This window comes from Hemitrygon akajei, chromosome 10 (assembly GCF_048418815.1).
Source record: "Hemitrygon akajei chromosome 10, sHemAka1.3, whole genome shotgun sequence".
NCBI lineage: Eukaryota > Metazoa > Chordata > Chondrichthyes > Myliobatiformes > Dasyatidae > Hemitrygon > Hemitrygon akajei.
This window is the reverse complement of record NC_133133.1, coordinates 114,796,991-114,824,367: the sequence shown is the minus strand read 5'-3', so window position 1 is coordinate 114,824,367 and position 27,377 is coordinate 114,796,991. Positions and strand designations below refer to the sequence as shown.

The following is a 27,377-nucleotide window of genomic DNA, read 5'->3' as shown; positions in this document are numbered from 1 at the left end:
TTTAATGAATAGCAAATTCATCTTGGGTCTTTGACCACTCAGAGCTGCTTCCTTTATCACTTTGACCAGGACTGCAAGAAACACACCAAGTTCCCGAGGAACTCAACAGGTCAAGCAGCATCTATGGAGAGGAATAAACAGCTGACGTTTCAGGTCAAGATCTGCAAGTTAACCTGCTCACTTTCTCATTCTGCTGAACAGTCAGCTAAACCTTGAATCTTGCACTCCTCGTTAGTAAGACCAACAAATTAATTGTGGACTTCAAGAAGGGTAAGTTGAGGGGGCACACATCAATCCTCATTGAGGGATCAGCAGTGGAAAGAGTGAGCAGTTTCAAGTTCCTGGGTGTCAACACCTGTGAGGATTTGCCCTGCGCTAACATATTGATGCAATTATATAGAAGGCACACCAGTGGCTATGCTTCAATCCAAGTCTGAGGGGTTTTAGTGTGTCACAAAAGACACTCGCAATCTTTTACAGATGTACCATGGGAAGCATTCTAACTGCTTGCATCACCATCTGCTACGTAGGGGCAGGGACAGGGAAGAGCTGCAGAAAGTTGTAAACTCAGCCAGCTCCATCACGGTACCAGCCTCCCCAATATCAAGGACACCGGCAAAAGACAATGCCCCTAAAAGTTGGCATCCATTATTAAAGAACCCCATCACCCAGGACATGGCCACTTCTCACTGCTACCATCAAGGAAGATGTACGAGAGCCTGAAGACCACACTCAACATATCAGGAACAGCCTCTTCCCCTCCACCATCAGATCTCTGAATGGTCAATGAATCCATGAACACTACCTTGGGATTTTTTCTTCTCTTTTGGCACTACATATTTAATTTAATTTTTTATATACACTTGTTGCAATTTAAGGGCCAGCCAGTGGTGCAGTGGCATCAGCAAGGGGGATGGTCCTGATTTTGAATCCAGCTAAGGCCCAGCCTGGGCAGCAGCGGTATCTATATGGAGAAAGGCCTGCCAATCTGCTTCTGTATCTTTCCAAGAAAACCTTATGGACAACTACACTATCCATAGAGTCGCCTTAAGTCAAAAGCACTCAACAACAACAACATTGTAAGTTATCATTTTTATTATAATGTACTGCAATGTAGTGTTGCTGCAAAAAGAACAAATTTCATTATATGTGCCAGTGATGTTAAAGCTGATTCTGATAAAATTGACTGTTTCTGTCCCTATAGATGCTACCTGGCCTGCTGAGTCCCTTCCCTCAATCTCTGTCCAACACGGGGAGGTTCATCCACTTTGGACCCAAGATAGATAAGTTCATTTTTAATTTTTTAAACATCGAGAGAGTTTAAGAAATGTGGGGAGGAAAGGAAAATTTTGTCCAGCTGGTCATGTCAACAAAAGTTAGAAAAGAGGTGTTGAAAGAAGTTAAAATGATCATGGGACTTTAGTGTCTGGTTTAAGGGAATTAAAAAGTGAAGAAATGTTCCCTCATTTGTTCTATACCAGGAGGAGATTCCGCTTGGTTCCAAGCAATTTACATTTGCCTCCTTAATTACTTTGAGATAGGAGGCCATTTGAGTTTGATCTTGTTCCAAGGAGACCAATAACACCAACTCCATTCTCCCCTCCCCATTTCTGTGTCACCCTGCAACTTACCTCCCTCACCTGCCCACCAACTCTTCTCAGAATATTTTTGCCCCACATCTACACCCTGGGTTTGTTTGTTCTGGTAGCATAGCGGTTAGGGCAATTACTTTGCTCCACCAATGATCACCAGTCGGGGGTTCGATTCCCGCTGCTGTCTGTAAGGAGTTTGTATGTTCTCCCCATGACCACATGGGTCTCTTCTAGGTGCTTCAGTTTGCTCCCACATCCCATAGATGTTCAAGTTAGGCTTAGTAAGTTGTTGGCATGCTAGATTGGCGCTGAAAGCGTGGCAACACTTGAAGCTGCCCACAGCGCATCCTTGGGCCATGTTGGTTGTTGACTTTAAATTACATATTCACTGTATGTTTCGATGTTTTACTGTAGATGTGACAAATCTTTTGAACTATTTTGTTTTCCAGTACATCTTTGGCCCGTGGCCATTGCTGGCTTGGGTTCAGCAACTCAAAAGTTAGAATCAGTATCAGGTTTACTATTGCAAACACGAAAAATCTGCAGATGGTGAAAATCCAGAGCAACACACACAAAATGCTGGAGGAACTCAGCAGGCCAGGCAGCATCTATGGAAAAGAGTAAACAGTCAACGTTTTGGGGTGAGACCCCTCATCAGGACTGGAAAGGAAGTCAGAGTAAGAAACTGTGAGGAGGGAGGAGGAAGTACAAGGTTGGTAGGTGATAGGTGAAAGAGACAAAGGGCTGGAGAAGGGGCAATCTGATAGGTGAGGGCAGAAAACCATGAAAGAAAGGGAAGGGGGAGAAGCACCAGAGGGAGGTATCAGGATCCGTTTTATTATTGCCGACCTATGTATGTCATTAAATCTGTTGTTTTGCAGTAGCAGCAGAGTACATTAAAATTACTATGTTACAATAAGAAATGTATAAAAAGTAAATGCTTAGTGCAAAGAGAGACCAAGCAGTGAGGTGGTTTTCATGGCCAGTTGATGGTGGAGGTGAAAAAATTGTCAATAAATCGCAGTGGCAGATGACAAGATACTATTTGTGCTCTTTCCAGTGTAGAGGTCAGCCCTACTGGACATTTGCTTTTACCCTGACTACTGCGCCTACACTCTCCTGTCGCTGAAGCCTCTCATATATTGAAAGGCCTAGATAGAGTGGATGTGGAGAGGATGTTTCCAATAATAAGGGAGTCTGAGACTAGAGGGGACAGTCTCAGAACAGTAAGATGTCCCTTTAGAACAGAGATGAGGATGAATTTCTTTAGCCAGAAGGTGGTGAATCTGAGGAATTCATTACCATAGATGGCTGTGAAGCCAAGCCACTCATTTAAAGCAGAGTTTCATAAGTTCTTGGTTGGTAAGGGTGTCAAAGGTTATGGGGAGAAGGTAGGAGAATGGAGTCGAGATGGATAATAAGTCAGCCATGATGAAATGGGGGATCAGATCCGATGGGCCGAATGGCCTAATTCTGCTCCTATGCCTATGGTCTCCGCCTCTCCTTCATTTGTGAATTAACTAGTTAATTCTTGTTAATCTTGTTATCAAATCCAACAACTGAAAATAGATTGCTTATGGAACTCACAAACACTTGGCCTGATCTCAATGCCTGGGCATCACAAGTAAACTCAAATCACCTTTCCCTTTGAGAGGGCAATGGTGTATCTGCAGAATGTCATTCACTCAGCCATGTGGCTGCCATTGCAGATCAGATGCCAACGAGGGCCAAACCTATACTGAGAACATTCAAGAGGACTAATTTCCTAATGAGAGTTGAATCCACTTCTAAAGTATGTTGCTGGCTTCAAAGCATTTTATTTATTCAGAGATATGGCATGTAAACAGGCCCTTCCGACTCAACGAGCCCATGTCACCCAGTTACACCCATGTGACCAATTAACCTCTTCAGAAAGTGGAAGGAAATACGTGTGGTCAGAGGTTAGAATGTATAATCTCCTTGCAAACAGCGGTAGAAGTGAACCCAGATTAATCAGCCCTTCAACCATCAGACACCTCAGCTGGTGTAGAAATTTCACTTGCTTCAACACTGAACTGATTCCACAATCTATGGGCTCACTTCTAAGGACTCTACAATATTACTTATTTATTTGGTTCTTTGTTTTTGTATTGTTTTTGCATTTGAAAATTTGTATACTTTTGCACATTGGTTGTTTGTCAGTCTTTATGTGGAGTTTTTCATTGATTCTAATATATTTCTTTGTTCGACTGTGAATGCCTGTAAGAAAATTAATCTCAGGGTAGTATATGTACTTTGATAATTTACTTTTAATTTTGAACTTTTAATGAGCCCGCACTGCCCAATTACACCCATGACACCAACTAAACTTCTAACCAATAAGTCTTTTGGAATGTGGGAGGAAACCAGAGCACCCGGAAGAAACCCATGTGGTCCTGCTATAATGCCATGCCATCAGGACATTGTGAAGAGGATGCAAGAGGTGTTAGATGAATTGAACCTCATTTCAATAGTCTTGGGAACTTGGGCAGTCTCACAGCCTCTTCTGAATTTGAGATTCTAAACTGGAGGAAGGCCAATTTTGATGGTATCAGAAAGGATCTGGCAAGTGTGGACTGAGACAGACTGTTTTCTGGCAAAGATGTACTTGGTAAGTGAAATTTGGAGATTACAAAGTTTATATGTAATACAAGAGAAAGATACCGGAATTAGCGAACCCTGGTTTTCAAGACGTTTTGAGGCCCTGGTTAAGAAAAAAAGGAGGTATAGGCAGGTAGGAACACATGAGTTGCTTATGGAGTATAAGAAATGCAAGAGAACACTTAAGAAAGAAATCAGGAGGGCTATCAGAAGGCATGAGGTTGCCCTAGTAGACAAGGTCCAGAAGAATCCTAAGGGATTCTACAGATCTGTTAAGAGCAAAAGGATTGCAAGGTCTTCTGGAAGATCAGAATGGTAATCCATGCATGAAGCCAAAAGAGATTTGGGAGATTTTAAATGGAATTCCTGCATCTGTATTCACTCGGGAGATGGACACAGGGTCTATAGAAGTGAGGCAAAGCAGCAGCAAGGTCATGGACCCTGTACAGATTACAGAGGAGGAGGTGTTTACTATCTTGAGGTAAATCAGGGTGGATAAATCCCCAGGGTCTGACAAGGTGTTCCCTCGGACCCTGTGGGAGACAAGTGCAGAAATTACAGGAGCCCTAGTAGAGATATTTAAATAATCCTTGGTGACAGGTGAGGTACTATAAGATCGGAGGATACCTAAAGTTGTTCCACTGTTTAGAAAGGTGCTAAAAATAAACCAGGAACTTACAGGCCAGTATGCCTAACATCAGTAGTGGGAAAGTTATTGGAAGGTATTCTGAGGGACCGGATATATGAGTATTTGGATAGACAGGGACTGATTAGGGATAGTCAGCATGGCTTTGTGCATGGTAGATCATGTCTAACAAATTTTATAGAGTTTCTTGAGAAAGTTACCAGGAAAGTTGATGACAAGGGAGTGGATATTGTCCATATGGACGATAGCAAGGTCTAAGACAAGGACCCACTTGGGAAGTTGAACAGAAAGGTTCAGTTGCTTGGCATTCAAGAAGACGTAGTAAATTGGATTAGACATTGGCTTTGTGGGAGAAGCCATGAAGAATGGTAGTAGATGGTTGCTTCTGACTGGAGCCTGTGTTAGTGGGGTTCCGCAGTTTTGGTCACCTCCACTCAGGAAAGATGTAAATAAGATTGAAAAAGTGCAGAGAAAATTTACAAGGATGTTGCCAGGTCTGGAGGACCTGAGTTATAAGGAAAGAGTGAATAGATTAGGATTTTATTCCTTGGAACATAGAAGATTGAGGGGAGATTTGATAGAAGTGTACAAAATTATGAGAGATATAGATAGGGTAAATGCAAGTAGGCTTTTTCCACTGAGGTTGGGTGGTGTGACAACTGGAGGTCGTGGGTTAAGGGTGAAAGGTGAAATATTTAAGGGGAACATGAATGGAAACTTCTCTCAGAGAGCTGTGAGTGTGGAACAAGCTGCCAGTGCAAGTAGTGCATGCAAGTTCGATTTCAACATTTAATAGAAGTTTGGATAGGTACGTGGATGGTAGGGATGTGGAGGTCCGGGTGCAGGTTGATGGGAGTAGGCAGTTTAAATGGTTTAGCACGGACTAGATGGGTCAAAGGGCCTGTTTCTGTGCTGTACTTTTCTATGACTCTGTAACTCTTTAGAGAGAGGAGGAAGAGGACAGCCATGCTCTGTGCTAGTATCTGATTTCCTACATTTAAGTAAAGATACATATTTCCAAAACTAGATATTTGGTATAGTGATGTTAATTTTACTCCAGAATACTGTGTTAATATTTAAAATTAGAAATCTAATTTAATACTTTTTTCTTATCTTTGAATCTGCAATGTCGAGAGACAAATGCAAGCCAAGCATTCATTTTATGAAAAGATGAAAGAGAAATTTTTCATGAAGATTAGCTTTATTTGTCACATATTCATGAAACATACAGTGGAATGCATTGTATTTCCTTTAAAATTCCTCAGCAAGAGGGAAGACAGCTGTCACTTTTCCAACACAACAGAATATTCAGCTTCATAATGAAGGGTCTCAGCTAGTAACGTCAACTGTTTTACCGTTGAAGGAAGTTGTAACTTCCCCAGCACCAAGGACACCTCAGAGGACCCCCATCACCCAGGACATGCCCTCTTCTCATTGCTACCATCAAGGAGGAGGTACAGAGGCCTGACGACACACACTCAACATTTCAGAAACAGCCTCCTCCCCTCCGCCATCAAGTTTCTGAATGGACAACCCATGAACACTACCTCACTATTTTTTCATCTCTTTATGCACTATTATTTATTATAATTTTTTCTACCGTATATACTTATCATAATTTAAAGTTGTTTTATTATTACGTATTGCAGTGTACTGCTACTGCAAAACAACAAATTTCAGGACGTATGTCAGTGATATTACCTCCTACTCCATGTCAGCAAAACCAAGGAGCTGATTATTGACTTCAGGAGAAGGAAACCAGAGGCCCATGAGCCAGTCCTCATTGGGGGATCAGAGGTGGAGAGGGTCAGCAAGTTAAATTCCTCTGTGTTATTATTTCAGAGGACCTGACCTGGGCCCAGCAAGTAAATATGTAGGCTTTTGCAAATAAAGTGCTGAGGGGTTTTATATATGATGAAACTGTAACACATTTTATTGAACTCCAGAACCTAAATACCAGAAGCGTGCTAAAAATCTTTATGCGATAACATCATCACGTCAGACCAGCCTCTTAACGTTAAACCTGATCCCAATGTCGGTAGTTGTGAATTATGTACATTTCTCTCCACTTCATTACTCAACGCAGCCCCCGCCCCCCCCCCCCAGAATTCACTAAAACCAGCATTGTGACCCTGGCCAAAGCTCGGATGAGCTGCTCAGCTCAGGTCCAGTGTTCCATGGGTGGAGGAACAGCAGGTACCTCTGGCTCGTCCAGAAGTGTGTTGACATGGGCATGTTGTGACTCCCAGGGGCATGGCAGTGGAATAATCCAAATCTTGGTTTAAGGCGAGTACCAAAATACATTCAGGTTTACCCCTCTTACCTGTGATAAAAGTCATTTCTCCCCATTCCAAGATGCAGAAAAGACCATCGTAAGGAGTCCTTAAGGGGATGTTGGTGAGCATCATGGTGGACGAAAACAAGGTGGAATATAGGTCAACAGGAACCCAAGGGTGCTGTACGCCATGATAGGAGGTAGGAATAGGTGCAAAGGAATTGAAGTTATTGAGGAGGGTGGAATGCTGTTGAGAGGCCCACCAGGCAGTCTTGGCGTCAGGAATGAAATCATCTGACACTCAAAACTGCTGTCCATCTCCAACTCAGCCACGGATGACCGCAGGTCCTCTATTGGGGTAGCTCTGAGCCCCAGCAGGACCCACGGGAGACAATCATGCCAACACTCATCAGTCAGGGAAGCCTTTAAGGAGTGGTGAAACTGCTTGTGCAGGCCATTGGAACTGCAGATGGTACACCATGGTGTGATGTAGCCCAACGCCGAGGTAATGGGCCAGCACAGCCCAGATGGGGTGCCAAGCCGAGCAACACAGGTGCTGATGAACACCCCTAACTAGATCAACTTTGGAAAAAAATTAACTTTCCAGCTAAACGTGTGAATAGTCCTGGATGTGTGAGACTGGGTAACGATCGGGGTGGTGGCCTCATTAAGTGTCGGTAATCACTACATGGGCGGCAACCACCATCAGACTCAGAGACCGGGGCTATTCGACCTGCAGACATTGCCAAGTCTTTCCATGTTGTCAAAGTCTCCCTTCACAGTTGCCAGCTTTTCTGGGTTTAGTCTACACACATGGGCATGGACTGGCAGGCCAGTTGTGGGAATAGACAATAGGTGTAGAAGTAGACCATTCGGCCCTTCGAGCCTGCACCGCCATTTTGAGATCATGGCTGATCATCTACTATCAATACCCGGTTCCTGCCTTGTCCCCATATCCCTTGATTCCCCTATCCATAAGATACCTATCTAGCTCCTTCTTGAAAGCATCCAGAGAATTGGCCTCCACTACCTTCCGAGGCAGTGCATTCCAGACCCCCCCAACTCTCTGGGAGAAGTTGTTTTCCCTTAAAATGTGGTGCTCGTCGCCATATGGGTTTAGTGAGGTTTGGGAATTTGCCCAGCAGTCAGGTAAACTCATGTGGTGGTGAATGTGCTTGACAGAGTCGTCGTGGGGAACTCACTGGGGGGGGCAGGATTACAACCCAAAGTCCTTGACATCCACAAGCTGGCAGTTCTTAAGATTGACCAACAGCCCTTGGGCACACAGGAAATCTGCACCGTGTGTAATATCAGCCACTGAAGCAGAGCGTCACCCATCGTGTCCCGTAAGTCTGGATCCTGCTGCTGCTGGTGGCCTCCAGCGATGTCTCATCGCTCTTTGCCTTCTCATCAATAGGCAACACTGGCAGTACACTCACTGGAAGTGTCATTCTGAAAGGGTGTCCAATATGAACAGTAGATGACCCTGGCAGCTGGAACCCACAGTGTGCAAACACCTCTGATGTCCCGATGTGCTGGCACTTCCTAGAGTTCGTACCAAAGCAACCATGGTAAAAACACAGACTTGGCATCGTCTGTTTCACAGCCAGGAGCATCCGAAGGTTGAGGGCATTGCTGTGCGGGCTCATTGAGGTAGAGAAAATAGGAGGAATGATGCACCGCTGCCTAGCTGAGTGTAGACTATCAGCCATTTCAGCAAGCTACCTATAGCCCTTCACAGGTACATTAGTGAGGGCTACACAAACTGGATCAGGCATTTGCTGCATGGAGAGTTCTTTAAAAATAAAACAAGGATGCTGATTACTCAGGAGAGGCAGCATGTGGTCCATTAACTCTGAAGGCCTAGTATCGCGAGGCCAAGCAAGGAGAGTAACTGCTTGACGCGCTCACTCTGGAAGTCCAAAAGCCTGTAAAAGGTGAGTTTTCAGCAAGCAGACTCACCACTCTCACAGACATGGAGTTGCTGAGCGACGCTACCGAGTAGTACAATTTGGTGTCGCTGGCAGTGATTTCTCGCAGAGTGAACTGGGCCTTGACTTGTACAAACCAAGCAGGGACATTTTGCTCCCAAAATGTTGGCAGTTTCAAAGCAACAGGGTTGGCCAAATTGTTCAAATACTCTGGAATCATCCTAAGCATTGAGGTCACCAATGTAGGTCTTTGCAAAAAAACGAAGTGAAGCATTTTATGTTTAATGAAACCCAGAACACATTTTATTGAATTCCATAACCTAAAAATCCTTACATAATTACATCATCATGTCAGACCAGCCTCTTGAAGTGTAACCCCTACTCAATGTCAGTGGTGGTGAATTATGTACATTTCTCCCAATTACATTACTCCACAAGTACAATTATGAAGAAAGTACGGCAGCAGCTCTCCTTAGGAGTTTGCATGACATCTAAAACTTTGACAAACTTCCATAGATGTGTGGCGGTGAGTTTATTGACTGGCAGCCTGGTATGAATTTATTGAGTATGCCCACAAGAAAATGAATCTCAGGTTTGTGTATGGTGACATATATTACAGTGATAATAAATTTACTTTGAACACTGCACTTTTGAACCCATGGCCTTACAAACCTCACTATCTCACTATTTTGATAAGAGTGGATCTGTTTCTTCCCACTCCATCCTCAAGACACCCCACTCCAAAAACGAATCTCAGATTGAATATTCTAAGAGTGACAGTATGCTATCATGGTGGCTAGTGGCAGTGGCCTCAGTTCAATTCCCGCTGCTGTCTCAAAGGAGTTTGTACCTTCTCCCCACAACTGTGTGGGTTTCCTCTGGGTGTCCCAGATTCCTTCCACATTCCAAAGACGTATGGATTAGTGAGTTGCGGGCTGCCACTGGAAGTGTGGTGACACTTGCTGGCTGCCCAGCACAATCCTTGTTGATGTGATTTGATATAAATGATGCATTTCACTGTATGTTTCAATGTATATGTGACAAATAAATTTTATCTCTAACTCTCAGCAAAAATGTTTCCAGCTCAAGTCATAAATGAATGATCCTTAATCCTGACTGTTCAGTTTCAGGGGATAATCTCTCTCAGAAAAATTACTAGAGAGAAACACAGACAAAATGTTGGAGGAAGTCAGCAGGTCAGGCAGCACCTATGGAAATGAATAATAATGCCCGCTACTGACGTTGTCCTCACCCACATCTCCTTCATTTCCTGGACATCCACCCTCACCCATCTTCCCTCTTAGTTAACAAGGATAGGTTTCCACTCACCCTCACCTACCACCTCGTGAACCTCCACATCCAGCATATCATTCTCTGCAACTCAGTCATCTTCAACAGGATCGAACCACCAAAAATATCTTTACCTCCCCCCCAACTCTCCACTTTCCATAGGGATTGCTCCCTCCGTGATTCATCACTCTCCACTTGTCTCCCATCTGCCGCTTATCCCTGCAAGCAGAAGAAATGCTACACCTGCCCATTCACCACCTCCCTCACCTCCATCCGGGCCGTCAGACAGACCTTCCAAGTGAGGCAGCACCTCGCCTGCAAATCTGTTAGGGTTGTCTATTGTATCTGGTGCTCCTGACGCAGTCCCCTCTACATTGGTGAGACCCGACGAAATTGGGAGACCACTTTATCAGGCATCTCTGCTCATCCACAAAAGCAGGATCTCCTGGTGGCCAACCATTTTAATCCCTATCCCCATTCCCGTTCCGACATGTCGGCCCATGGTCCCCTCTTCTGCGATGATGAGGCCACTCTCAGGGTGGAGGAGCAATATCTCATATTCCATCTGGATAACCTCCAACCTGATGGCATGAACATCGATTTCTCCTTCTGGTATTTTTTTCTTTCCCCTCCCCCTTCCCTCTTCTTCTATTCCCCACTCTGGCCTCTTGCCTCTCCTCACCAGCCTTTCACCTCACCCTGGTGCCCCTCCTCCTTCCCTTTCTCCCATGGTCCACTCTCCTGTCCTATCAGATTCCTCCTTCGGCGCTTTGCCTTTTCCACCTATCGCGTCCCACCTTCTTCCTTCATCCTACCTGGCTTCACCTATAATCTTTGAGCTTGTACTCCAACCCCTTCCAACACTTTCTTATTCTGGATTCTTCCCCCTTCTTTTCCAGTCCTGATGAAAGGTTTCAGCCCAAAACGGCGACAGTTTCTTCATTTGTACAGATGCTGCCTGACCTCCTGAGTTGCTCCAGCATTTTGTATGTGTTGCTTCAGATTTCCAGCATCTGCAGAACCTCTTTTGTTTATTATTCGCAAGACAGCAACTTTGAGTTCAGGAATTGCTTGCATGAATTGATACAAAATATTCCTCTACATGGAATTGCCTTCACACACTGGGACCTGGAACAGACAATTCTGATCTTGTACCATTCCTTCAACATATTTGGTGAAAAAATTCAGCAGAACAGAACGAACCCATTACTGGTATACCTGGGGGTTCCAATCAGCTGACTCACAAATCCACTCAGTAATCCAAAATATTTACGGAATTTCTGACTTGTCAGCTCAGAGTTGCACCTTCCAACACAGTTGGGAGTGAACTGGGCCGAGCTGCCTCGCTTCACTGTCCTTCTCACAAGGACTATTGTTACAACAGGAGTGACAGGTCAAAACAGAGGGTTACTCAAGCGCACACGAGCCTTGGGGTTGTGATCTTTTTCCCCTCCTCTGCCTTCTCCACCTGCCCAGTATCTACACACCTCCCACCCATTCCCTTGCCCACCTCCTTCCATGGTTCACTCTCCTCTCCTATCGATTCTATCTCCTTTTGCCCTTGGTTACTTCTATCTATCACCTCCCAGCTTCTTACATCACTCCCTCTCAGCAGGAGCTACCTCTCACCTGCCAGCTCTTGTTCCATCCCTTCCTCACACCTCTTTCTACTGGCCGTCTCCTCTCTTCCTTTCCAGCCCTGATGAAGGGTCTTGGTCTGAAATATTGACTGTCCATTTCCCTCCATAGATGCTGCCTGACCAGCTGAGCTTTCCTAGCACTTTGTGTCTAGATCATAGTAGTGTTACTCGTTTTCCTTGTCTTTGGAATACCAAGAAGGTCAGATCAAGTTAAGAAGGTGAGCAAGGCTCAGGGAATTGGGACCTCTCCTCCTGTGTCTGTAAGTACAACTTCAGTGGGCACGAGAGAGGGAAGGAAGGAGAAATAGAGATTTTTATTTTTTATTTTGAGATACAGCACGGTAACCAACAATCCTGCATCACCCAATCACACCCTTGTGACCAATTAACACATATATCTTCAGAATAAGACCATGAAACATAGGAGCAGAGCAAGACCATTCAGCCCATTGAGTCTGCTCTGCCATTCCATCATTACTGGTTTATTACCCCTCTCAGCCCCATTCTCCTGCCTTATCCCCATAACCTTTGACACCCTGGCCAATCAAGAACCTATCAACCTCTGCTTCAAGAGTACCCAGTATCCATTCTATCTAGACCTTTCAATGTTTGATAGGTTTCAATGAGGTCCCCCCTCGCTCTTCTAAACACCAGCGAGTAAAGGCTCAGAGCCATCAAACTCTTCTCATACATTAACCCTTTCATTCCTGGAATCATTCTCATGAATATCCTCAGGATCCAAGTACACAGCATCCAGTGACTCCTGTGTCTATCCTGCTTGTTAGATAAGGTGCCCAAAACTGCTCACAATATTCCAAGTGCGATTTTACCAATGCCTTATAAAAGCTCAGATTATATCCTTGCTGTTCTATTCCAGTCCACTCAAAATGAATGCTAAGGTTGCATTTGCCTTCATTACCACCGACTCAACCTGCAAGTTAAGCTTTGCAGAATCCTGCACAAGGTGTCCTAAATCCCTTTACACCTCCGGTTTTTGAACTTCCTCCCCATTTAGAAAATAGTCTATGCCTTTATTACTGCTACCAATATGTATGACCATACACTTCCCAACACTATATTCCATTTGCCACTTCTTTGCCCATTCTCCCAATCCATCTAAGTCCTTCTGCAGACGTCCTGCTTCCTCAACACTACCTGCCCCTCCACCTATCATCTGCAAACCTGGTCACAAAGCCATCAACTCCATCATCTAAATCGTTAACATATAACGTGGAAAGAAATGTTCCCAATACCAGCCACTGCAGAACATCACTAGTCACCGGCAGCCAGCCAGAATAGGCTCCCTTTATTCCCACTCTTTGTCTCCTGCCGATCAGCCACTGCTCTATCAATGCTAGTACCTTTCCTGTAACACCATGGCTTTTATCTTGCTAAGAAGCCTCACGTGTGGCATCCTGTCAAAAGCCTTCTGAAAATCAAGTACACAGCATCTACTGACTCCTTTGTCTATCCTGCTTGTTACTTCCTCAAAGAATTCCAACTGATTTGACAGGCATGATTTCCCCTTTAGGAAACCAAGCTAACTTTGGCCTGTTTTATCATGTGCTTCCAAGTACCTCAAAACCTCACCCTTAATATTGGACTCCAATATCTTCCCAGCCACCGAAGTCAGGCTAACTGGCTTATAATTTCCTTTCTTTTGCCTCCTTTACTTCTTAAAGAGTGGAATGGCATTTGCAATTTTCTGGTCATCTGGAACCACTCCAGATTTAGTGATTCTTGAAAGATCATTACTAATGCCTCCCAGATCTCTTCAGCTACCTCTTTCAGAATCCGATGAATGTGGGAAGAAACTGGAGCACCCAGAGGCAATCCACACAGTCATGGGGAGAACTTACAAACTCCTTACAAACTGGGGTGGGAACTCAACCTTGCATTGCTGGCACTAATAGTGTTACGGTAACTGCCTGGCTACTGTGCAGCCTCAATTGTTCAATACTTTTGGAAAGTTTTCTCTAATAGGACAGCCTGAATATTGATAACAGACACTCAGTGGCCACTTTTATAGGTATGCCTGTTTGGGGTGCCAGAGTTAGCACGACAGTGTTACAACTTGGGGCATCAGAGTTGGGAGTTCAATTCTGTATGGAGTTTCTACCTTCTCCCCATGACCGTGCAGTCTTCCACTGGGTGCTCCAGTTTTCTCCCACATTCTAAAGGTATAACAGTTAGTAGGTTAGTTGGTTACTGTGAATATTCCTGTGATTAGGCTGGGGTTAAATCGGTAGGTTGCTGTGTGGTGTAGTTCATTGGGCTGAAAGGGCCTGATCCCCACTGTATCTCTAAATAAATAACAATTATCTAATCAGCCAATCATGTGGCAGCATTTCAATGCTTAAAAGCATGCAGACATGGTCAAGAGGTTCAGTTGTTGTTCAGACCAAACATCAGAATGGGGAAGAAATGTGATCTAAGTGACTGTGACTGTGGAATGATTGTTGGTGCCAGACAGGGTGGTTTGAATATCTCAGAAACTGCTGATCTCCCGGGATTTTCATGCACAACAGTCCCCAGAGTTTACAAAGAATTATGTGAAAAATAAATGTGAGCTCCAGTTTTGTGTGTGAAAATGCCTTGTTAATGAGAGAGGCCCCAGTGTGGTTCAAGCTGACAGGAACATAACATAGAAATCTACAGAACATTTCAGGCCCTTTGGCCCATAATGTTGTGCTGACCATGTAACCTACTCTAGAGACTGCCTAGAATTTCCCTAGCACATAGCCCTCTTTTTCTAAGTTCCATGTACCTATCTAAGAGGTTCTTAGAAGACCCTATTTCTCTACCACCTTCGCTGGCAGTGCATTCCACGCACCCACCACTCTCTGTGTGAAAAACTTACCCCTGACATCCCCTCATTACCTATTTCCAAGCACCTTAAAACTACGCCCCCTCATGTTAGCCATTTCAGCCCTGGGAAAAAGCCTCTGACTATCCACACGATCAATGCCTCTCATCATCTTGTACACCTCTGTCAGGTCACCTCTCATCCTCCATTGCTCCAACGTGAAAAGGCCGAGTTCACTCAACCTATTCTCATAACATACACCCCCTAATCCAGGCAACATCCTTGTGAATCTCCTCTGCACTCTCTCTATAGTATCCACATCCTTCCTGTAGTGAGGTGACCAGAACTGAACACAGTACTCCAAGTGGCATCTGACTGAGGTCTTGTATAGGAAGGTGACAGTATTTCAAATAACCACACATTACAACAGTGGTAGGTGGGCAGAATAACATCCCTGCATGCACAATTGGTCGAAACGTGAAGCGGATGGGCTACAGCAATAAAAGACCACACCGAGTTCCACTCCCGTACCTGATAAAGTTGCCACAGGTGATAGGTGGGAAAGGTTAAGGGCTAGGGTTGCAGAATAAGGAGTTGGAGCTAGAACTGGATGAACACGGATGGAGGGGGCAATAGACAGGACATATAGAGAGGTAGTTACACCCAGGTGCAGGACATAGGATACCTCAGGAGCGGAAAAGGGGTTAAACAGCCAGTGCAGAGTAACCCTGTCGTCATCCCTCTCAACAACAGGCTGGATAATACTGTTGGGGGTACACACTTTGAATAATACTGTTTGGGGCAGAGGGAATGACCCAGCAGATGAAAATCACAGTTGTTGGGTCTCTGACAGTGAGTCGGACTCTGTGACTCAGAAGGTAAGATGGGAGAAGAGGTGAGCTGTGGTGAAGGGGTTTATTAGTTAGGGGAACAGAAAGAAGGTTCTGTGGATGAGAAGGAGATTTCTGGATGGTCTGCTGCCCCCCACCCCCCGGGTGCCAGGATCTGGGACAGCTGAAATCAAGTTCTCAGCTTTCTTAAGTGGGAGGGTAAACAGCCAGAGGTCCTGGTCCATGTAGGTACCAATAACATAGGTGGGAAGAGGGACGAGGTTCTCCAAAGTAGTTCAGGGAGTTAGGTGCTAAGTTAAAGGACAGGATCTCCAGGGTTGTGATCTCAGGATCCCTACCTGTTCTATGTACAAGTGAGGCCAGAAATAGGCAGACAATACACTTTAACACGTTTCTAAGGAGTTGGTGTAGGAGGGAGGGCTTCAGATTTTTAGGTCATTGGGCTCTCTTCCAGGGAAGGTGGGACTTATATAGAAGAGACAGTATGAAAATAACTGGAGGGGGGAACTAATATCCTAGCAGAAAGGTTTGCTTATACAGCATGGGGGGGGAGGGGTTTAAACTAGAGTTGCAGGGTGATGGTAACCAGAGAGCCAGAACAGATAGTGGAGAGGTTGTGGAGACATGTTGTTAAGACTGCAGACAAAGTCAGGGATCACAAGGTTGAACATGGTTGCATATATTTCCATGCCAGAAGTATGTTAGGAATGGCAGATGAGCTTAGGGCATGGATCAATGCATGGAATTATGATATTGTAACCATTAGTGAGACTTAGTTGCAGGAGCGGCAGCTCAATATTGCAGGGTTCCGTTTTAGACATGACAAGGTGGGTGGGATTAAAGGTGAAGGATTGGTGATAATAGAGAGAATGTCACAGTGGTGCTCAGTCAAGACAGACTGGAGAGCTCATCTAGTGAGGCTTTATGGGTGGAACTGTGGAATAAGAAAGGTATGACCATGTTAATGGGGCTATATTGTAGACCATACAACAGTTCGCAGGCTTTAGAGGAACAAATTTATAGAGAGATCACAGACTGTTGCAAGAAACATAAGGTTGTAATAGTAATTGATTTTAACTTTTCCCATTTTGACTGGGACTCCCATAGTGTAAAAGGTCTAGATGGGATAGAATTTGTCAATTGCGTTCAGGAAAATTTTCTAAATCAGTATACAGAAGTCCCAACAAGAGAGTGTGTGATACTTGATCTCCTATCAGGGAATGAGACAGGGCAGGTGACAGAAGTTTGTGTAGGGGAACACTTTGCATCCAGTGATCACAATGCCATTAGTTTCAAAGCAAATATGGAAAAAGATAGGTCTGGTCTTCGGGCTGAGTGTTTTACATTGGAGGAAGGCCAATTTTGATGGGATCAGAAAGGATCTGGCAAGTGTGGATTGTGACAGGCTGTTTTCTGTCAAAGGTGGACTTTGCAAGTGGGAGGCTTTCAAAAGTGAAATTGTGAGAGTACAGAATTTGTATGTAAAAGGCAAGGATAACAAGTTTAGAGGATCTCGGTTTTCAAGAGGACCTATTTAAGAAAAAAAGGAGGTGCATATCAGGTATAGGCAGGTAAGATCAAATGCAGTACCTGAGTATAAGAAATGTAAGGGAACACTTAAGAAAGTAATCAGGAGGGCTAAAAGAAGGCAGGAGATTGCTCTAGCAGACAAGGTGAAGGTGAATCCTAAGGGCTTCTACAGATATGTTAAGAGCAAAAGGATTGCAAGGGACAAAATTTGTCCTCTGGAAGGTCAGAATGGAACCTATACATGGAACCAAAGAAGATGGGGGAGATCTTAAATGGATTTTTTACATCCATATTTCCTTGGGAGGTGGACACAGGGTCTATAAAAGTGAAGAAAAGCAACAGCGAAGTCATGGACCCTAAACAGATTTTAGAGGAAGGTATTCTAAGGGACCTGGTATGAATATTTGCATAGGCAGGGGCTGATTAGGGAAAGTCACCATGGCCTTGTGCATGGTAGGTCATGTTAACCAATCTTATAGAGTGTTTTGAAGAAGTTACCAGGAAAGTAGATGAAGGCAGGGCAGTGGGTGTTGTCTACTTGGATTTTAGCAAGACTTTTGACAATTTCCCACATTGTCAAGAAGGTTCAGTCACTTGGCATTCAAATTGAGATAGTAAGTTCGATTAGACATTGGCTTTGCAGAAGAGGACAGAGTGGGCAGTAGATGGTTACCACTCTGACTGGAGACTTGTGATTAGTGGAGTGCTGCAGGGATCGGGGCTGAACCCGACGTTTGTCATCTCTATCACCAATCTGAATGATAATGTGGTGAACTGGATCAGCAAATTTGCAAGACTGGGGTGTAGTAGACACTGAGGAAGATTATCAAACCTTGCAGTGGGATCTGGATTAGCTGGAAAAAATGGGCTGAAAAAGGCAGGTGGAGTTTAAAGTAGACAAATGTGAGGTTTTGCACATTGGGAGGGCCAAGAAGGTTAGGTCTTACAGAGTAAACAGAAGGGCATTAAAAGTGGCATGACAAGTAGATAAGGTCGGAAAAAATGCTTTAGGCACATTGGCTTTCATAGATCAAAGTATTAAGTACAGGAGTTGCAATCTTATGTTGAAGTTGTATAAAACATTGGTGAAGCCTAATTTGGAGTATTGTGAGCAATTTTGGTCTTATTTACAGGTAAAAAGACTGAAAAAGTGCAGAAAAAAATTTACAAGGATGTTGCTGAGACTGGACGACCTGAGTTATAAGTTAAGATTGAATAGGTTAGAACTTTATTCCCTAGAACATAGAAGCCTGAAGGGAGATTTTGATGGAGGTATACAAAATTATGAGGGGTATAGATAGGGTAAAAACAAGCAGGCTTTTTCCACTGATGTTGGGTGCATCTATACCTGGAGATCATGCGTTAATGGTGGATGGTGAAGTGTTTAAAGGGAACATGAAGGGAAACTTTCACTCACAGGGTGGTGAGAGTGTAGGATGAGCTGCCGGCAGAATTTCAGTTTCAACATTAAAGAAGGTCTGGGGAGGTACATGGATAGTAGGGGTATGGAGGGCTATGGTCCTAGTGCAGGTCCAAGTGACTAGGCAGTTTAACTGGTTCAGCATGGACTAGATGGTCTGAAGGGTCTGTTTCTGTGCTGTAGTTTTCTATGACTATGACTCTTATGAATCTGATAGGAGAGGAGAGGACTAGGGGAGAAAGGGAAGGAGGAGGAGCACTTGGGGGAGGTGTTGGGTAGATGAGGAAAATAGGTAAGGGGGGTCGGAGTAGGGAATTGATGAAGAGGGATGGGGCAGGGGAAATTGATGTTCGTGCCATCAGATTGGAGACTACCTAGACAGAATATGAGCTGTTGTTCCTTCATCCTGAGAGTGGCCTCATCTTGGCAAGGAAGGAAGCCATGGACCAACATGTTGGAACGGGAGTGAGGATTCCCAAGCCACTTAACAAGATTTTTACACCAGTTGCATTGCGTAAGATGACCAGGTGGTTGCCCAGTGATAAGGGAGGGGCACAAAAGGCAGAGGTTTAGAAATTCCAGAGCCAAGGCCAAGATACTTGGCAACTAAGAGCATAAATGCTGCTAAGAAGCAATAAGTTCAGGCACCCAAATCTGAGTACAGAGCACAGAGTAATCTAGGGATGGAAGGGATTGTAAACTTTGGAGACAGATTGAGAAAGCTGAGATTAATTTCTCCTGTAGATGGGTGACAGGAGAATCATAAGCAGTCCATACTTCCAGATATATATTTCCTGAACTGGAATTGGTAATTGGTTCATGATTACCATGTTAGCTTAGCAGTTAGCACAATGTTATTACAGCTCAGGGCATCGGAGTCTGGAGTTCAATTTCAGAGACCTTTGTAAAGAGTTTGTACATCCTCTCTGTAAATGCATGGGTTTCTTTCCGATACTCCACTTTCCTCCCACACACAATCCAAAGACGTACCAGTTAGCAGGTTCAATCACAAACAAGAGAAAATCTGCAGATGCTGGAAATCCGAGCAACACACACAAAATGCTGGAGGAACTCAGCAGATCAGGCAGCAACTATGGAAAAGAGTACAGTCAACGTTTCAGGCCGAGATCCTTCAGCAGGACTGGAGAAAAAAAGATGAGTAGATTTAAAAGGTGGCAAGGTGAAATTGGGAGGGGGATGGGTGAAGTAAAGATAAGGATAGGCATGGTCCTCGAGGGAGAGTTTTAAATTGGAGAAGAGTAAATTACAGGAGCATTTGGCAGGAACTGAGGAGAGTTAATTTGGAACAGCTTTTTTTTGGCAAGTCAACATCAGACATGTGGAGTATGTTTAAAGATCAAAGCACAGAGTACAGGAAAGGTATGTTCCTGTTAGAAGAAAAGACAAGGATATAAAAATTAGGAATCTTGGATGTCCAGAGAGGTGATGAGTTTAGTCAGGAAGAAAAATAAAAAGTTTGTAAAGCTTCAAAGTTAGGATCAAACGGAGCACATGAGGGAATAAAGAAACCAGAAAAGAACTAAAGAAGGGAATTAGGAAAGCCAGGAGGGGCCATTGACAAGTCCTTGGCAAGTAGGATTAAGGTGAATCCCAAATCATTCTATACATACATCGAGCAAGAGGATAACTAAGGAGCGGGTGGGACCATTCAAGGATAAAGACGGGAACATTTGCTTGGATGCAGAGAATGTGAGTGAGGTTCTTAATGTGTACTTTGCTGCAGTATTTACTAAGGAAAGTGACATGGAGGACCTGAGTGTATAAATATGTTAGGGTGTTTAGAAATCAAGAAGGAGAAAGTGTTGGGTCTCCTAATGAGTATTAAGGTAGATAAGTCCCCGAGGCCTGATGGAATTTACCCTGTATTATTGGCATGACAGTGTGGGTTGAGTTGTGGCTGAAAGAAGGCTGTAGTTGGGAGCTTAATATCAAATGATATGCTTTGTATTAAAAGGACAGACAGGAAGGCATAGGTGGTGGTGTGGCTCTGTTGGTAAGAGATTGAATTACATCTTTAGAAACAGGTGACATAGGGTCAGAGAATGTTGAATCTTTGTGGGTGGAATCAAGAAATTGAAAGGGTGAAAAAAACATTATGGGAATCATAGAGGCCTCCAAATAGTAGACAAGACGTGGGGTTGAGATTGCAAAGGGAGCTGGAAAAGGCGTGTAATAAGTAATGACACAATTGTAATGGGGGACTTCAATATGCAAGGAGATTGGGAAAATCAGGCGGTATTGGATCACAAGAAAAGAGTTTAAGTGCCTATGAGATGGCTTTTTACAGCAGCTTGTGCTTGAGCTTACTCAGAGAAAAGCTACCTTAGATTGGGTGTTGTGTAATAACCCAAATCTTATTTGGGAGCTTAACGTAAAAGAACCCTTTGGAGGCAGTGATCATATGATTGAACTCATACTGCAATTTGAGAGGGAGAAGCATAACTCACATCTATGAGTATTGCAATAGGTGGACTGGAGGAGGATACTGGTGAGGATGACGGCAGAGCAGAGATGGCTGAATTTCTGGGAGTGGTTCACAAGGCGCAGGATAGATATCTCCCACAGAGGAAGAAATTCTCAAATGCCAGGAGTAAGCAACCGTGTCTGATAGGGAAGTTAAAGACTGCATAACAGCCAAGGAAAGGGCATATAAGGTGCAAAAGTGAGTGGGAAGTTGGATGATGGGGAAGTTTTTTTAAAAATCCAACAAAAAGGCAACTAAAAAACTATAACAAGGGAAAAGATGAAATATGAGGGCAAATTGGCTAAAAATATAAAGCAGACTACGAAAATTTTTTTCAGTTATATAAAGAGTGAAAGGGAGGTGAGAGTTGATATTGAACCACTGGAAAATGATGCTGGTGGGGTAGTAATGGGGGACAAAGAAATGGCAGACGAACTTAATGGGTACTTTGCATCTGCCTTCACTGTGGAAGACACGAGCAGGAGTGAGTGCCAGAGGTCCGTGAGTGTTAGGGAGCAGGAGGGAGTGCCATTGCTATTACAAAGGAGAAAGTGCTGGGAAACCCAGAAGACTTAAGGTGGATAAGTCACCTGGGCCAGATGGACTACATTCCAGAGTCCTGAGAGAGGTTGCTGAAGAGATAAAGGATGCTTTGGTCATGATCTATCAAAAATCACTTGATTCTTGCATGATTCCAGAGTACTGGAAGATTGCAAATGTCACTCCGCTCTTTAAGAAGGGAGGAAGGCAAAAGAAAGTAAATTATAGGTCAGTAGCCTAACCTCAGTGGCTGGCAAAGTGTTGGAGTCTATTATTAAGGATGGCGTTTTGAGGTACTTGAAGACTAATGATAAAATAAGTCAAAGTCACCATGGTTTCTCTAAAGGGAAATCTTGCCTGACAAATCCATTAGAGTTCTTCGAGGAAGTAATGAGCAGGCTGGACAAAGCAGAGTCAGTGATGTCATTTACTTGGATTTTCAGAAGGCATTTGATAAGATGCCACACATGAGGCTGCTTAACAAGATAAAATCCCATGGCGTTACAGGAAAGATACTGGCATAGAAAGAGGAATGGCTGACAGGCAGGAGGCAGTGAGTGGGGATAAAAAGGGCATTTTCTGGTTGGCTGCCAGTGACTAGTGGTGCTCCTCAGGGACCATGCTTTTCACACTGATGGCTTTGTGGCAAGTTTTCAGATGTTTCAAAGATAGGTGGAGGGGTAGGTAGGGCTGAGGAAGCAATGTGATTCCAGCAGGACTTAGACAAATTGGAAGAATGGGCGAAAGAGTGACAGATGGAATACAGTGTTGGGAAATGCAAGATAATGCATTTGGTAAAAGAAACAATAGTGCAGACTATTAACAAAATGGGGAGAAGGTTCAAACATCAGAGGTGCAGAGGAACTTAGGAGTCCTCGTTCAGGACTCCCAGAAGGTTAATTCATAGGATGAGTCTGTGGTAAAGAAGGCAGATGCAATGTTGGGATTTATTTCAAGGGGAATAGAATATAAAAGCAAGGAGATAATGCTGAGCCTTTATAAGACCCTAGTCAGGTCACACTTGGAGAATTGTCAACAGTTTTGGGCCCCATACCGCAGAAAGGATGTGTTGTCATTGGAGAGAGTCCAGAGGAGGCTCACAAGGATGATTCCAGGAATGAAGGGGTTAACATATGAGGAGCATTTGGCAGCTTTAGGCCTGAACTCACTGGAAGTTAGAAGAATGCGGGGAGGGATCTCATTGAAACCTACCGAGTGTTGAAAGGACTAGATAGGGTGGATGTGGAGAGGATGCTTCCTGTGGTGGGGGTATCCAGAACTAGAGGGCACAATCTCAAAATTGAAGGGTGACCTTTCAGAACAGAGGAAAGGAGGAAATTTTTTAGCCAGTTGGTAGTAAATCTGTGGAATGCTCTGCCACAGACTGCAGTGGAGGCCAAGTCCATGCATAAATTTAAGGTGGAAGTTGATCATTTCCTGATCGATCAGGGCATCAAAGGATATGGCGAGAAGGCAGGTGTATGGGGTTGTATGGAATCTGGGATCAGCCACAATGGAATGGCAGAGCAGACTCGATGTGCTGAATGGCCTAATTCTGCTCCTGTGTCTTATTGAAAGAGGCAAGAAATGAGATGCTGGGCCCTTGACCAGTATCTTCATGTCCTCTCTAGGCACAGGCAAGTGGCTAATGTTGTACCTTTATTTAGGGAGGAAAAATCCTGGGAACTGTAGATCGTTGACACTCACGTCAGTTGTAGGGAAATCACTGGAGAAAATTTTTAGGGATAGTGTATATGGGCATTTGGAAACCCATGGCCAAGTTAGGGAGAGCCAGCATGGCTTTGTGCAGTGCTAGTTATGACTTACCAACTTGATTGTGTTTTTTGACAAGATGATGAGAGAGATTGATGAAGGCAGGAGTGTGGATCTTGTCTACATGGACTTTAGTAAGACATTTGACGAAGTCCCTCAATCCAGAAAATTAAGATGCATGGGGTCCACAGCACATTGTCAGAACTGGCTTGTACATGGAAGACAGAGGGTAGTGGTTGAAGGGACTGATTCGAGCTGGACGTCTGTAATTAGTGGAGTTCCGCAGGGATCTTTGCTGGGACCTCTGCTGTTTGTGATGTATATAAACGACCTGGATGAAAATGTAGATGGATGGGTTAGTAAATTTGTGCAGGATACCAAGATCGGTGGAGTTGTGGATTGTGTAGCAGACTGGCAAAGAATACAGCGTGATATAGATCAGTTGCAGATATGGGCTGAGAAATGGCAGATGGAGTTTAACTTGGATAAATGTGAGGTGTTGCATCTTGGTAGGGCAAACGCAAGGAGACAGTACACTGTTAAGGGCAAGATCCTTAGCAGTGTTGCTGAGCAGAGGGATCCTGGGGTCCAAGTCCATAGCTCTTTGAAAGTGACTACCCAGGTTAAGAAGGCCTATGGAATGATTGCTTTTATTAGTCAAGGCATTGAGCATAAAAGTCAAGAGGGTATTTTGCAGCTTTATAAAACTCTGGTTAGGCCAGTGTTGTGTATTGTGTACAGTTCTGGTTGCCCCACTATAGGAAGGATGTCGAGGCTTTGGAGAGGGTGCAGAAGAGGTTTATCAGGATGCTGCCTGGTTTAGAGGGCAGCTGCAATCACAAGAGGCTGAACAAACCTGGACTGTTTTCTTTGCAGTGTTGGAGGCCGATGTGAGATCTGTTAGAGGTTTATAAAATAATGAGAGGCGTAGATAGAGTGGACAGGAAATAACTTTTTCCCAGGGTGAAGGTGTCTAGTACCAAGGGGCATGCATTGAAGGTGAGAGGGGGTAGGTTCAAGGGGGATCTCAGTTTTTCACTCAGAGAGTTGTGGATGCCTGGAATGTGCTGCCTGGTATGCTGGTAGAGGTAAATGCATTTGAGGCTTTTAAGAGATGATTGGGTGGGCACATAGATGTAAGGAAGATGGAGGGATATGGACATTGTGTAGGTAGGAGGGATTATTTTGGGGGGGGGTTTTGATTTACTTTTTAGCTGGTTTAGCAAAGCATTGTGGACCAAAGGGCCTCTTCCTGCGCTGCACTCTTCTGTGTTCTACTTCACGTTTTCTTACAAGTTTGAAAGCTGTTCAGCCTGTCAACCCAAAGCTGGCTCTTAGAATGTCCCAATAATTCCCATTCCCCCATTTGTTTACTTTGATTTTTATTTACTTAGAGATACAGCACAGTAACAGTCCTTTCCGGCCCAATGAACCTAATTACACCCATGTGACCACGGGGAGAACGTACAGACTCCTTACAGACAATGGAGGGAATCGAACCCACTGTAATAGCATTAAGATAACCGCTATGCTACGGCACCACCCCTAACCTATAACTTGTTTCCTCTAACATATTCCCAACAACTCCCTCCAAATTCTCCTGCTATGGACCCATGCCAGGGATGAATTACAGGGTCCAGACTTAAGGCTTAGATGAAATGGAGAGGCTGGGACTATTTTCCCTAGAGTGTGGAACAGACAGACAGACGTACTTTATTGATCCCGAGGGAAACTGGGTTTCGTTACAGTCGCACCAATCAAGAATAGTGTAGAAATATAGCAATATAAAACCATAAATAATTAAATAATAATAAGTAAATTATTTCAAGTGGAAATAAGCCCAGGACCAGCCTATTGGCTCAGGGTGGCTGACACTCCAAGGGAGGAGTTGTAAAGTTTGATGGCCACAGACAGGAATGACTTCCTATGACGCTCAGTGTTGCATCCCGGTGGAACGAGTCTCTGGCTGAATGTACTCCTGTGCCTAACCAGTACATTATGGAGTGGATGGGAGATATTGTCCAAGATGGCATGCAACTTGGACAGCATCCTCTTTTCAGACACCACCGTCAGAGAGTCCAGTTCCACCCCCACAACATCACTGGCCTTACGAATGAGTTTGTTGATTCTGTTGGTGTCTGCTACCCTCAGCCTGCTGCCCCAGCACACAACAGCAAACATGATAGCACTGGCCACCACAGGCTGAGAGATGACCGAATAGAGGCTCATAAATCATGAGGGACACAGACAAGGTGAATGGTCATGATCTTTGCAGAGGGTAGAGCCATAGAACGCTACAGCACAGAAACAGGCCCTCTGTCCCACCCGGTCTGTGCCGAACTATTAATCTGCCTACACCTGGACTATAGCTCTCCATTCCCCTCCCATCCATGTAGCTATCCAAACTTCTGATATGTATACAAATCGAACCTGCATCCACCAATTGTCCTGGTAGCTCGTTCCACACTGACACCACCTTCTAGGTAGGGGAGTCTAAATTTAGAAGGCAGAGATTTAACTCTTCCCCCTTAAAAGGGGAACTTTTTCTACACAAAGGATGGTGGGTATAGAGTAATAACAGCACAGTAACAGGCCCTTCAGCCCATCTTGTCCATGCTACTCCCACTTGCCTGCATTTATTCCTCCAAACATTTCCTGTCCAAGTGTTGTTATTGTACTTGCCTCAGCCACTTGCTCTGGCAGCGTGTTCATTACATCTACACCCTCTGTTTAAAATGTTTCCCGTCAGGTTCCTATTAAATCTCTCTCCTCTCACATTAAACCTATTCCCTCTAGTTCTTGATTGCCCACCCCAGGAAAAAGACTGAGTGGATTCATCTTGCCGACACCACTCATGATTTTATACACCTCTGTAAGATCAGCTCTCAGTCACCTACGATCCAGGGAACACAGTTCTAACCTGCCCAACCTCTCCCACAAATCTCTCCTGCATTCTTTTCAGCTGAAGTGTTGGATATACAGAACAAGGTGCCACAGGAAGTAGTGGAAGAAGATATAATTACAACATTTAAAAGGAATTTGGACAGTTACAATGATAGGAAAAGTTTAGAGCGATATGGGTCAAATGCAGAGAATTGGGTCAAACTTGGGAAGGTATATTAGTCAGCATAGGTGAGCTCAAAGTAAATTTGTTATTAAAATATGTACGCTGTATGTCACCACATACTACCTGGAAATTTATTTTCTTGCAGGCATTCACAGGAAAATGAAGAAACACAGTTTACGGAAAAGCTACACACAAAAAAGACTGACAACCAATGACAAGAGGACAAGATGTGCCAATAATAAATAAAAGATAATAAATAATTTATACAGAGAACGAGTTGTAGAGTTTGAAACTGAGTTGGGCTGAACGGCCTGTTTCTAAGCTACGTAACTCTAATGGAATTAAAGTTGAGTTAATGGAAGAGGATGGTTGATCATCAGCACAAATCTGATCTTCCAACAGTCTCCTCTATGCCTCTAAGTGGGACTTTATTAAAAGTCTCTGAAATATACCTGCATTCACTAGTTCTCTCTTTTCTCCTCCAGATCTACAAAACTACAGGTTGGTCAAACACAGCTCCCCTTTCTTAAATCCAAGTTGACTTTGTTCCACGAATCACTCCGAGGGAAGTGATTATTGTGATCCAGCTTGTAGGATAATAGAACTCCTATGAAATAGTCATGGTAGAAGTGTGGAACCCACCTTAAACTGGAGCTCATTTCAAAAGCTCAGGTCAAAAATCAGATTTGTTGGCCTATCCTGTTAAGAGACACCAGCACCAAGTACAGGTAGTTACTGTGCAGTGGCGAGCTCAATCAAAGCAGGATAGGGTCAAAGAGATGAATGTCTTCTTTTCCTGTATCAAGGGTAGAGACCGGTTTCCCCTGCTCCTTCAGGTGTTGCTGTGACCTAGACATAGTCACAGTCCTTTTCCCAGGTGGAGGAGTCTAAACAAGGAGACACAAGAGATTC

The 27,377-nt window shown here is 44.1% G+C and overlaps 1 long non-coding RNA gene across 3 annotated transcripts; it reads left to right on the top strand.

Moving 5' to 3' along the window:
- The first annotated feature begins 17 nt into the window (after positions 1-17).
- LOC140734597 (uncharacterized) lies at positions 18-26,867 on the top strand. Of its 3 annotated transcripts, XR_012100572.1 has the most exons (4): positions 18-1,079; positions 1,205-4,221; positions 12,103-12,211; positions 26,611-26,867. It is a non-coding gene; the product is annotated as an uncharacterized lncRNA (long non-coding RNA). The 3 variants fall into 3 exon arrangements; XR_012100573.1 differs by lacking the exon at positions 12,103-12,211; XR_012100571.1 differs by lacking the exons at positions 12,103-12,211; positions 26,611-26,867 and adding an exon at positions 6,123-6,777.
- Positions 26,868-27,377: the final 510 nt, after the last annotated feature.